The sequence below is a fragment of the Nicotiana attenuata genome, chromosome 3, assembly GCF_001879085.1.
Source record: "Nicotiana attenuata strain UT chromosome 3, NIATTr2, whole genome shotgun sequence".
Classification (NCBI taxonomy): Eukaryota; Viridiplantae; Streptophyta; class Magnoliopsida; order Solanales; family Solanaceae; genus Nicotiana; species Nicotiana attenuata.
Genome location: NC_031991.1, coordinates 22,229,864 through 22,241,739, shown reverse-complemented (window position 1 = coordinate 22,241,739; position 11,876 = coordinate 22,229,864).

Sequence of the window (11,876 nt, the reverse complement as noted above, 5' to 3'; positions counted from 1 at the left end):
AAGTCTAAATAACCTCCCGAAGCTAACCAAACCATCGGAACTCCCATCTAAGCCCTCTAACACATAAGTCAACATCCGGTTGACTTTTCCAACTTAAGCCTTCTTAAAAGAGACTAAGTGTCTCAAACTTCACCAAAATCATTCCAGATTCAATCCGACCAACCCGATACCATAAAACATGGATAACAAAACAATAAGAAGCAAAAATAGGGAAACGGAGCGGTAACTCATGAGACGACTGGTCGGGTCGTCACATGTTTCCGGTCACCAGCGCCCAGGGTAGCGTGGGCGCTAGCCCTGGCACTGGTTAAATAAAAAATCGGCAAAGTGCACCACAGGTAGCGCCCCGCGCTGCCTGTGGCACTACAAATGGTCCCTTTTCCAGTTTTTCTCCTTTTTGGCTCTAATCTCGCACCTCTCGGCCCATATTGCCTCCTGATGATTCCTACATATAAAAACACCATGAATTAGCATAAATTAATACATTTCACATCTGAAATCTACGAAACACGAGTAAAATATAAGGCGATATACATATAAATATATATATTTTAAGCTAAATATCAATACACATCCTAATTGAACCATCCTTCTTCTTCACGAACAATATGGTCGCACCCTAAGGTGAGACACTAGGTCTAATGAATCCCTTATCAAGCAAATCCTTCAAATGCTCCTTCAGTTCCTTCAACTCAGGTGGCGCCATACGGTATGGCAGAATAGAAATGGGCTGAGTGCCCGGAGCCAGGTCAATACAAAAATCAATATATCTATCGGGTGGCATCCCCGACAGATCTGCAGGAAACACCTCTGGAAACTCACACACAATTAGTACCGAATCCATGGAAGGAACCTCCACACTAGACTCGTGAATATAGGCCAAACAAGCTAGACATCCCTTCTCGACCATATGTCTAGCCTTGACATAAGAAACAACCCTGCTAGTAGAATGGTCAAGAGTCTCTCTCCGATATAATCGAGGCAACCCCGGCATGGCTAGGGTCACCGTCTTGGCATAACATTCCAGTATAGCATGATAAAGTGACAACCAATCTATACCCAGGATAACATAAAGTCCACCATATCGAGAAGTACGAGATCTACGCTAGTCTCTAGTCTCCCGATAGAAACCACACACTAGCGATAGACACAATCTACAATAATATAATCTACCATAGGCGTGGACACATATACAGGAGCCTCAACAATTACAAGGCACAACCAGATATAAAGCAAAATAGGATGACACTTAGGAATAATTAGAGCCCGGATCAAATAGAACTGAAGCATCTTTATGGAAAACTGGAACAATACTTGTGATAACGGCATCAGATGACTCGGCTTGAGGTCTAGCTAGGAATGCATAAAATTGGGGCTAGGCCCCACCACCCTGACCTCTGTCTCTCGGATGGCCTCTAGCTGGCTGGCCTCCACTTCTAACGGCCTGACCTCCACCTCTAATGGCCTGACCTCCACCTCTGGTAGCCTGACCCCTTTCCCTAGCTGGCTAAGTGGGTAGTGGAACAACCGGTGTCGGGACCATGGCACGAGAACTTTGCTGCGACATGATGCTCAATAATCTCGGGCAGTACCTCCTGATATGACTAGTACCCCCACACTCAAAACACCCACATTGTTGTTGTGGCTGCTTAAGCTGAAACTGACCCAAACAGGCAGGATAACCGCGGTGGTAGCTTTGTATCAGAAGTGCACTAATAGGAGCTACCGGTGCGCTGTAGGCCGGCTGACCAGAATAAGATACATAAGGACCACGACTACCTAAAGCACTGTGGGATGCCTGAAACACTAACTAAAATTGCCTAGGAGGATGGCCTCTACCAAAAGTACCTTTTCTTCCAGATGAGTCACCACTGAAACTACCGAAATGACGAGGCCTCTAATCAGAATCCGACCCCCTCTCTTGACCGCGAACCATCTCCATCCGTCTAGCAATATCTACGGCCCTTTGGAAAGAAATATCATCTCCATTCTCCTTGGCCATGCCTGGTACTGAAAGTGAGACCATCAATGAATCTACTCACTCTCTCCCTCTCTATAGGAAGTAAAGCAATGGTGAGCTAGGTCTAAATCGAGTCTTATACTGGGTAACAGCCATACTACCCTGTCGAAGACGCTCAAACTGACTGCGGTAATCCTCTCTCAGAGTGAAAGGAATGAACTTCTCCAAAAAAAGCTATGAAAATTGATCCCAGGTAAGTGCAGGTGAACAAGTTGGCCTAGTCAACAGATAATCCCTCCACCATCTCTTAGCAGAACCAGTCATCTGGAACACTATAAAATCAACCCAATTGGTATCAGCTATACCCATGTTGTGCAATACCTCGTGTCAACGATCTAAGTAATCATGTGGGTCCTCAGAAGGCGCACCGCTGAAATAAATAGGAAAGATCTTAGTAAACTTATCCAGCCTCAACAAGGCCTCAAAAGACATAGCTGGCCTACCCCCGGCCTGTGTCGCAATAACTGAATGTACTACCAAACTAGTTGGGCTGCTGGAGTCTGATATAGGAGAGCCATCTGCTCTGGGTGTGAGTAGCGAGAGTCTATGCTCCTCCCCCAGCCTTATAGATGGTTGGTGCCACCAGAAATGCACAGGTTTGGGCCACACTCTCCCTAAGGCCCACCAAGCGGACTAGAGCGTCCTAAAGCACTAGAGTGGCTATGAATCCCTCCGGAACCTGAGCTGGTCCGACTGGTACGGTTTGAGCTGGAACCTCCTCCTCATGATAAACCAGAGGATCCACTGCCGGTGCTGCTGCTTAACCTCCTTCCCCAGCCTTATAGATGGCTGGTGCCACCAGAAATGCACAGGTCTGGGCCACACTCTCCCTAAGGCCCACCAAGCGAACTAGAGCATCCTGAAGCACTGGAGTGGCTATGAATCCCTCCGGAACCTGAGTTGGTCCGACTGGTACGGTTTGAGCTGGAACCTCCTCCTCATGATCAACCAAAGGCTCCATTGTGGGTGTTGTTGCTTGATCTCTAGGTTGAGCTCGGCCTCTGGCTCGACCTTGGCCTCAACCTCTACCCCTGGTAGTAGCTGCCACAATGGGGCTCCGGCTACTGATGATATGCGTGTTCTTGCCATCTGCGAGAGAACATGAATAGAATGGTTCAACGATCAATGATAGAATGAAATCGCACGATAGAGAAAAAAAGAAGTAAAAATTTTCCTAAACTTCATCGCCTACGGAAGATAAGTACATACGTCTTCGTATTGATCCTCCTGACTCTACTAAGCTTGTTCATGACTCGTGAGACCTAAGCAACCTAGTGCTCTGATACCAACTTGTCATGATCCTGAATCCCAACCTCGTGTCTTGATGGCGCCTAACATCTACTTTATAGGCAAGCCGACGTGAACAGAAAATTTACTGATTTTAAAAATTTATGACAAGATAATAACAACGAAAATGGTACAAGTCTAAAGCATAGTATGATAATACTGAATAGCGAGTCTAAACATAACCTAGAAACTGGTGTCACAAGTACATGAACATGTAGATTGCTACAAACATGGTCTGAATAAAATACAATGTCTTGGAACTTAGAAAACAGTAAAGATATGAGGGAAGGGGACTTCAGGGCTACCAACGTCGTGCAGCTGTGCTTCAAGTCTCCCTCAACACTGGATCCGAGCAAAATTACTAAACGTCGCTTAGACCAACTCCAAAATCTACACAAGAAGTACAGAGTGTAGTATGAGTACAACCAACCCTATATACTCTGTAAGTGCCGAGCCTAACCTCGATGAAGTAGTGACGAGGCTAAGGCGAGCCACTTATAATGATCTGTACGCAGTATAATATTAAAAAAGGGGAAGGAAAACAGGAAATAAAAGTAAGGCAGTTAATTTATGAAGAAGAACTCAATCCTTGCAATTAGAGATCCCAGAATAACAGATCTCATAAATTCATGTAATAATGCTGGAAACCAACACAATAACGACAACGAATTCATCATACACAATCTGTTGCGACGCGCAACCCAATCCCATCGTACACACACAATCCTCCCTTATTGCACTATAGCATCATTTATCAACATCAAGAATCACATATAAAATCCGTTGTGGTGCGCAACCCGATCCCACCCTATCATCATAAAAAAAGTCACAATCCTCCCTTATTTTACCATGTCATAATTTATCAATACCAAGTACTACGTACACAACCGTTGTGGCGCACAGCTCGATCCCACCATATCATCAAAATCAATATCAAAATCCTCCCTTATTTCACCATATCACAACCGTTGCGACGTGCAACCCGATCTATAGACATTTTCAGTAAATGTAGTCAATCCTATAGCTCAATTTACAAGAATCTCTACAATAAAGGAACATGAAAGCAACGCAATAAAGGAAACACGTACTAATCAAAGGAATGCTACAAATAATACAAAAGCAACAAGAAAAGTCAAGTACGCGATAATTAAAGTGTGCAAGTAAGACAATTAAGGCAAGTAGCAATTAATCTCGGAGTCATGAAAGGAACGAACTCTTCAATACAAGAATAATTAATGACAAGTAACAAATTACGACATGGAGAGCATTTAAAGCATGTAACACTTAAGGCATGAAGTGAGATAATTCATGAAATACGAGAAAGACATGGAAACAATTATTTTGACGGCGTATATACACTCGTCACCTCGCATATACACAATTTCACATGTAATTCACAGAACATATAGTTGAAGACTTCCTAATCCCCTCAAATCAAGGTTAGACCCAACACTTACCTAACTCCGCAATCAACTAAAAGCTCAACCGCGGCCTTGCCTTTTGAACAAGACTCCAAACCAAACAAATCTAGCAAATTATTTACCAAATGATTCAAAATAATCTTTAGAACTACCCACAAATTGAAGAGGATCAATTTAGATCATTTTTGAAAAAGTCAATAAAAGTAAACCCCCGGCCCGCTTGGTCAAAATCTAGATTCGAACTAAAACTCAATCACCCATTCACCCCAAGCCTAGTTATGTGATTTGTTTCAAAATCCGACTTCAATTCGAGGTCTAAATCCCAATTTTACAAAAATCTCTAATTCTACCCAAATCCCTAATTTCTACCATGAAAACACTAAATTTGATGTTGAAATCTCATGAAATATAATGGGTAATTGAAAAAAAAATGGATTAAAGTCACTTACCAATGAATTTAGGAAGAAGAGTCTCGCCTCTGGGGTGTTTAGGGATGAGAAATTGTGAGAAATGAGCTAAGTCTTGTTTTTTCCCTATTTTACCTAGCTGCAGATGTCGCAATTGCGATGTTTTATTCGCAATTGTGAACATTGCAAATGCGAGATAAAGGTCGCAATTGCGAGCCTTGTCACTGAAGAGCAAAAGTCACAAATGCAACATTGAGGTCGCAAATGCAATCCCAGAACCATCGCAAATACGACCATTAACTTCGCAAATGTGAAGCACTACACTGGTGGTCAGTGATCGCAATTGCGACCACATCCTTCACAAATGCAAAGGTCCACTGTTCGCAAATGCGAGTTTCATCCATCCCAGCCCATGCTCGCAAATGCGAATAATTCTTCGCAAAAGCGAGGCTCGCAATTACAAGCCAGACCTCGCAATTGTGAGATCTGCAACAGAAAACCAGAACTAGTATTGCACCAATAGACTTCTCCTATGCAAAACTCATCTGAAACGCATCCGAAACTCACCCGATCCCCTCAAGCTCCAAACTAAACATGCACACAAGTGTAATAATATCATACGAACTTGTTTGCGCAATCAAATTACCAAAATAACATCTAAATCTACGAATCAATCCTCCAAACAAATGAACTTTCAAAGTGAAACTCAAGAACATTAGAATCACGTTTTAGCGTCTAAATCATGTATAATAAATTTCAAATGAACTAAATTTTGCAGAGAAGTTTCAAACAGTAATACAGAACTATTCCAAGTTTTAACATCAAAATCCGAACTCGTTAGCTAAGAAGTCAACTTTTGGTCAAACCTTGTAATTCTTCAACTTTCAAAAATACTAGTTTTCGGCAAAATGAGTCAAAACAAGTTAGGGACTTCCGAATTTAATTTGGTCATACACTCAAGTCCCAAATCATGATACGGATCCATCGAGACAATCAAAATACTGATCCGGGTCCATGTACACAAAAATGTTGACTGTAGTCGACTCAAGGCCTTTTTTAAGACAAAAATCATATTTTTATCAATTTCAGATAAAGATTTTTCAGAATAAGATACGAACTATGCACACAAATCGAGAAATACTAAACAAAGCTAATCAAGGTCTCAAAATACGTAAATAGAGACTAAATCTCAAAATGACCTATCGGGTCTCAATTGGTGATCCAAGACAGCAAAGGGACTTAAGCATCCTCAGTTATTTACCTGAACTGGTCACTGAAGATGACAATACAATTCTTGGAGCCCCTCCTACCTTGGAAGAAATAAAAGATGTTGTCTTTTCATTAAGTTTTGATAGTGCTCCTGGGCCAGATGGTGTTTCTGAAAACTTCGCCAACATTGTTGGGAAATCATTGCTAAGGATCTTTATCTAATGATTTGTGATTTCTTTGCAAGTACTCAATTACAAAAAGCACTAACTCATACTTGTCTCATCCTTCTTTCCAAAGTTGAGAAACCCTAGAGGTTTACTGAGCTAAGACCTATAAGTCTTAACAATATCAATTGTAAAAATCATCTCCAAGATGTTGAACACCAATCTTGCAAAGGTTATACATAAAATAATCTCACCATATCAAGCTGGATTTATTAAAGGTAGATCTAGCTCTGACAACATTATGCTAACCCAGAAAATGGTGCATAGTATTGGTAAGAATAATATTAATGGTAATGTAGTGTTAAACTTCATATGGCTAAAGCATTTGATAGAGTAGAGTAGAAATATCTTTGTCAAGTATTAAAAAAATTGGCTTCTCTGATTATTGGACCGGCGTGATCTGGAGGCTGCTTTCTTATAATTGGTATTCATTAACATTAATAGTGGAAGATATGGCTTCTTCAAATCCAGTAGAGGAATCAAGTAAGGTGATCCTACCTCTTCTTCTCTCTTTATTGTTGGCTCTGACTTACTCTCTATTCATATGGACCAATTAAAAGATGAGGCTTTTATTCCTTATAGTGTTGGTAGAGGTTGTCCTATTATTACTCATCTCAGTTTTGGAGATGATACTATTTTGTTCTCCTCCGGAGATCTTTTATCTCTAATGAGCATGATGAATAAGCTAGCTATATATGAAAGCTGTTTTGGTCAATTTATTAACAAGAATAAGTCTTTTTTCTTAGTTGGACCCAATACTACTTAATATGTCATTAATGATACCAAGCAGATAACAGGCTATGAACAGCAAAAATTTACTTTCAATTATTTAGGAGCCCTTATTTATAATGGAAGGAAAAAAGTTATCTACTTTGGAAACTTAGTTTCTAAGATTGTCAACAGAATGCAGGGTTGACAAGGTAAGATGCTATCTCATGGAGGTAGGCCTATTCTTATTAAATCTGTCCTTTTTTCCATTCCCTTACATATTCTTTCTATAATCAGACTCCCCAAAACTACCATTAAGCAAATTGAACAGATTATGACTAATTTTTTCTAGACTTACAGGAAGGGTAAAAAGAAAATGCATTGGATTGTTTGGTGGAAATTATGCTTCCCTACTTCAAAAGGTGGGGTTTGCTTTTAGATCCAACCAAGATATTAGCCATGCCTTTGGAGCCGAAGCATGGCGGAATTTCAAAATAAAATATTCTCTTTGGAAAGAATTTCTTGAAAAAATTATCCAAGAGCACATCCTGTCTCCAGAAAATGGGCTTCAGGACAATCTCATATTTGGAAAAGACTTCTTGATTCCAAAACTTTTGCGAAGATTTTATTGTTTGTAAAATCGCTAAAGGTAATATTTTTTTTTGGTGGATCCTTTGCTTGATAGTGCATGAGAGAGGAGAGAGACGCTATGAAAACGCATGATAGTCACGGTCCGCTAACGTGCGCTGCTCACCATGCCTCGCCGGAAATGGCAGGTTCCTCCACCCAACAGACCCTAGACCCTATACCAAACGTTAAGGCCAACTCCTCCGGCGATTAAACAAGATAGAATAGTCACGCCAGATTCTGGAATCTTCCAAAACCTAACTCCAATGCAACTGGTCAATTGGATTCCCGGAGCAGAGAATTCTGTTGTACCAATTCAGATTGACGCTGCAGAACCAAAAGAGAGCAAAGGTGAAGAGGAAGCAACTGCAATTGCAAGGAAATTGACGTTCTCAAATGAAGCGAGGGAGACGAAGCCAACCATGGCTGAGGTATTGAAGGACAATAGACTGAAACACCAAGGTATAAAACTTAATTGATATGCTCCAATCATGAAGGATGGTGTAAAGGTTCTGAAATTGAATCCTAGAGAAACCGAAAGACAACATAAAAAATGGGATTGTGCACTGATTGCGTATGTCCTAGGGGGAACCCCAATTTCAAAGATATGCTAAAGTTTGTCTATGGGGTATGGCATTTTGTAGATACACCTAGGTATATCTTCATGATGCCTATTTTATCTATCGATTTGAATCTGAGCAAGACAAAGCCATTATCATGGAGAATGACCTCTACACCTATAACAACAGACCTTTGGTATTGAAGACATGGACGTCTGAGTTCCAGATGAGCAAAGAAACCATTCTTCCAATTCCATTGTAGGTCTGATTCCCTAGCCTTCCACTACTGTACTGGACATTGGAAAACTTAGGAAGAATTTTAAGCTACCTAGGTAAAACTATATGTAGAGACAAACTAAAGGCACAGGAAGATAGGGTGTCATATGCTAGGGTCTTGTCACGCCCCGAGCCTGGGGGCGAGACTGGAACCTGGTGCCTCATCTATCCTTACGTACCAACTTGCGACTCAGGAATTCTGGACATATAATGTCACACTTTGGCCAGGAGCCACATTGCAAGACAATTTGCGAAGTAAAATATAAAACTGAATAGAGACTAACGCTGACTAAATGTCAACATAAAGCTGGGCTAGCAAGGCCGTCATAACTACTATAACTGACAAGCCAACAAAATATACGTACAAGGCCTACAAGCCCAACATACTGCACTAACTGACAGGATATGTCTACAAGCCTCTACTGATGGATGTACTACGATCGGAACAGGGCCCCGACCTACCCATAACCTATCTACATACATACACAAGATGTACACAAAACTTATAGACCAGGCAACTCCGAAGGACAGGGAACTTACCGATAAAGCTAAACTCGGGCAACACCTACTGAGGAGGTCTACCCGTCTTTCTGTCTGAACCTGCACGCATGAAATGCAGCGCCCCCAGAAAGGGACGTCAGTACGAAATAATGTACCGAGTATGTAAGGCAATATATAGAAAGTTGAAACTGAACTGATAATCTGAACATATACTTACCTGCTGATACTGACTCAACTCTCTCAATATAGTAAGTAAAATAGTTGTCCGGCCGTAGTAGGCTCGCTCATAGGCGCTCGGCCATACTAGGCTTTGTATATCGACCAACTGGGCTCGCTCATAGGCGCTTGGCCACAGTAGGCTCGGTATATAACTTACCATTTGATCAGAGGCCTGCCCACTGATTATAGGTCGATGGTGGTGAAATACTGTAATACTGTATGTATGTATGTATATATATATATATATATATATATATATAGAGAGAGAGAGAGAGAGAGAGAGAGAGAGAGAGAGAGAACCTCTTCTCTCTTGACTGGAAGAAGACAATACTCAATTGAATATGAAGTCCCGATAAGGGAGAATACTATAACTTATGAGACTAGGATAATGTATATAAATTCGGGAGTATGAACTTCTCTTTATGCCTCGTTATCAAACTCATGTAATTATGAGATCATGCCAAAATAAAGGAAGGGCTTAGCCTTAACATACCTGGAGTAGAGGAAAATCCGTATGATATTCTTGAAAAAGGTGGCACTGTACTCCTTTAGAACCGCAAATTTTTACGTTGTTATGATTTTAATAATTCTTGTTGGAATTGTTTTGTTGCAAGAAATTTTGTTGAAACTTGCTAGATTATAGCGTCTGTTTGAATGTTTGAATTAGGAAGGTGTTATATGATTTCTTACAGAAACTTGCTAGATTGAGGGACGTCTGTTTGAAATGGTTGAATTAGGAAATAATGTTATAAGATCTCTTACTCTGTTTCTTTAAGTCCAATGAAGCCAAACACTACATGACTTACACGTATTCACTTATGATGCCACCTTTCAATTAAGATCATTAGTCACTTATTTTAAATGGAGGGGCTTCCACATTTAGTCATTATTACATATATCCTTAATTAATTAGGTAATATCCCATTACCCAATAATTAACCAATTACTCACATAATTAAAAATTGTCTCAACTTACTTAAAATACTACTCATATTTAATACACCTTATACATCATACTATTGTGGTCATATAGTACCTTGTATGGTACTAGTCCATAAGTATCGGGTATTATAGCTCGAACCGTATCTTATCCAAATTCGACAACCTTCAACAAAACTCATTTTCTTTAATTCGTGTACTCTTTCCTTCATGGCACTTACTTATTGCTTGTTATAAATAGCATAAATATGCTAACCTCAAGATAATCTCATCCCCAAGTTTATGTCAATTAACTAAAGACGAAACTTTAACGTACGAAAAATGCGAGATGTAATAGGTCTTAATTGAGATGGATGTTTCTCAAACTCTACATGAGGTGCTGATTATTGAAAAAGTTGATGGCAACCTTTGGATGTAAATGATTGATTTTAAATGGAGGCCAACATTCTGCCAAAAATGTTTGCAAGTTGATCACCAAATCGAAGAATATGGTAGAAATCCTAAACAAATGACTCTAAAGGCAAAGTAAAACAACCACATTCAACAACCCCTAAACACTAAACAACAGCAAACAAAGGTGCAAAGGGGTAGACTAAAGAAGCAACATTGGATATCCAAAACTGACAAGCAAGAAAAGGGATTGGAGAAAGATCAGAATAAGACTAGTGAGGAGGCAACACAATCACAAGAAGGCAGCAAAATGAGCAACATATTTCCCCTACAAAGGTCAAATTCAAAGATAAGAAGGTTGTAGTCTACCAAGGCCCACTCCCAGACCATGAGCCAGATGAAGATACTGACTCATATGATTCTGTAATCAACAATCACTATGCTGCATTGATTGGCCACAGAGTAGGCAACACTAGCAAAAGGTAATCAAGGGGCAGACTTCACCCCCCCCCCCCAACATATCATGATTATCTGTTCATGGAATATTAGAGGGCTTAACAAGCCCTTTAAGCAGAAGGCATTGAAAGATTTTTCTGCTAAAAATAAGGTGGATATGATTGGTTGTCTAGAGACTAGAATAAAATCACACAAACCTGATAGAGTCACCAAGAAGTTTGGTAGAGATAGGTCCTTTCATACTGAATATAGTCATGCACCAAAGGATAGAATATGGATAGGATGGCAGACTAACAATGTGGCAGTCACCATTCTAGATTTTGCAGCTTAACTAATTCACTACCAGGTGAGGGATCTTATCTCACAATTTCATTGCCTGATGACAATTATCTATGGCCTGAATACTGTAGCTGAGAGGAAAGCATTGTGGAACCATTTGTAATTGATACACACTACTGTAAAGGAACCTTGTCTTGTCCTTGGTGACTTTAATGTTGTCTTGTCAGCAGGTGATAGAGTGAATGGTAATCCTGTCCATCTCAATGAAACTATGGATTTTCAACAAGGCATCACTCCCTTATTATTATAGACACTAAAGTTGCCAGACAGAAATTGAAGACTCAATTTAGATT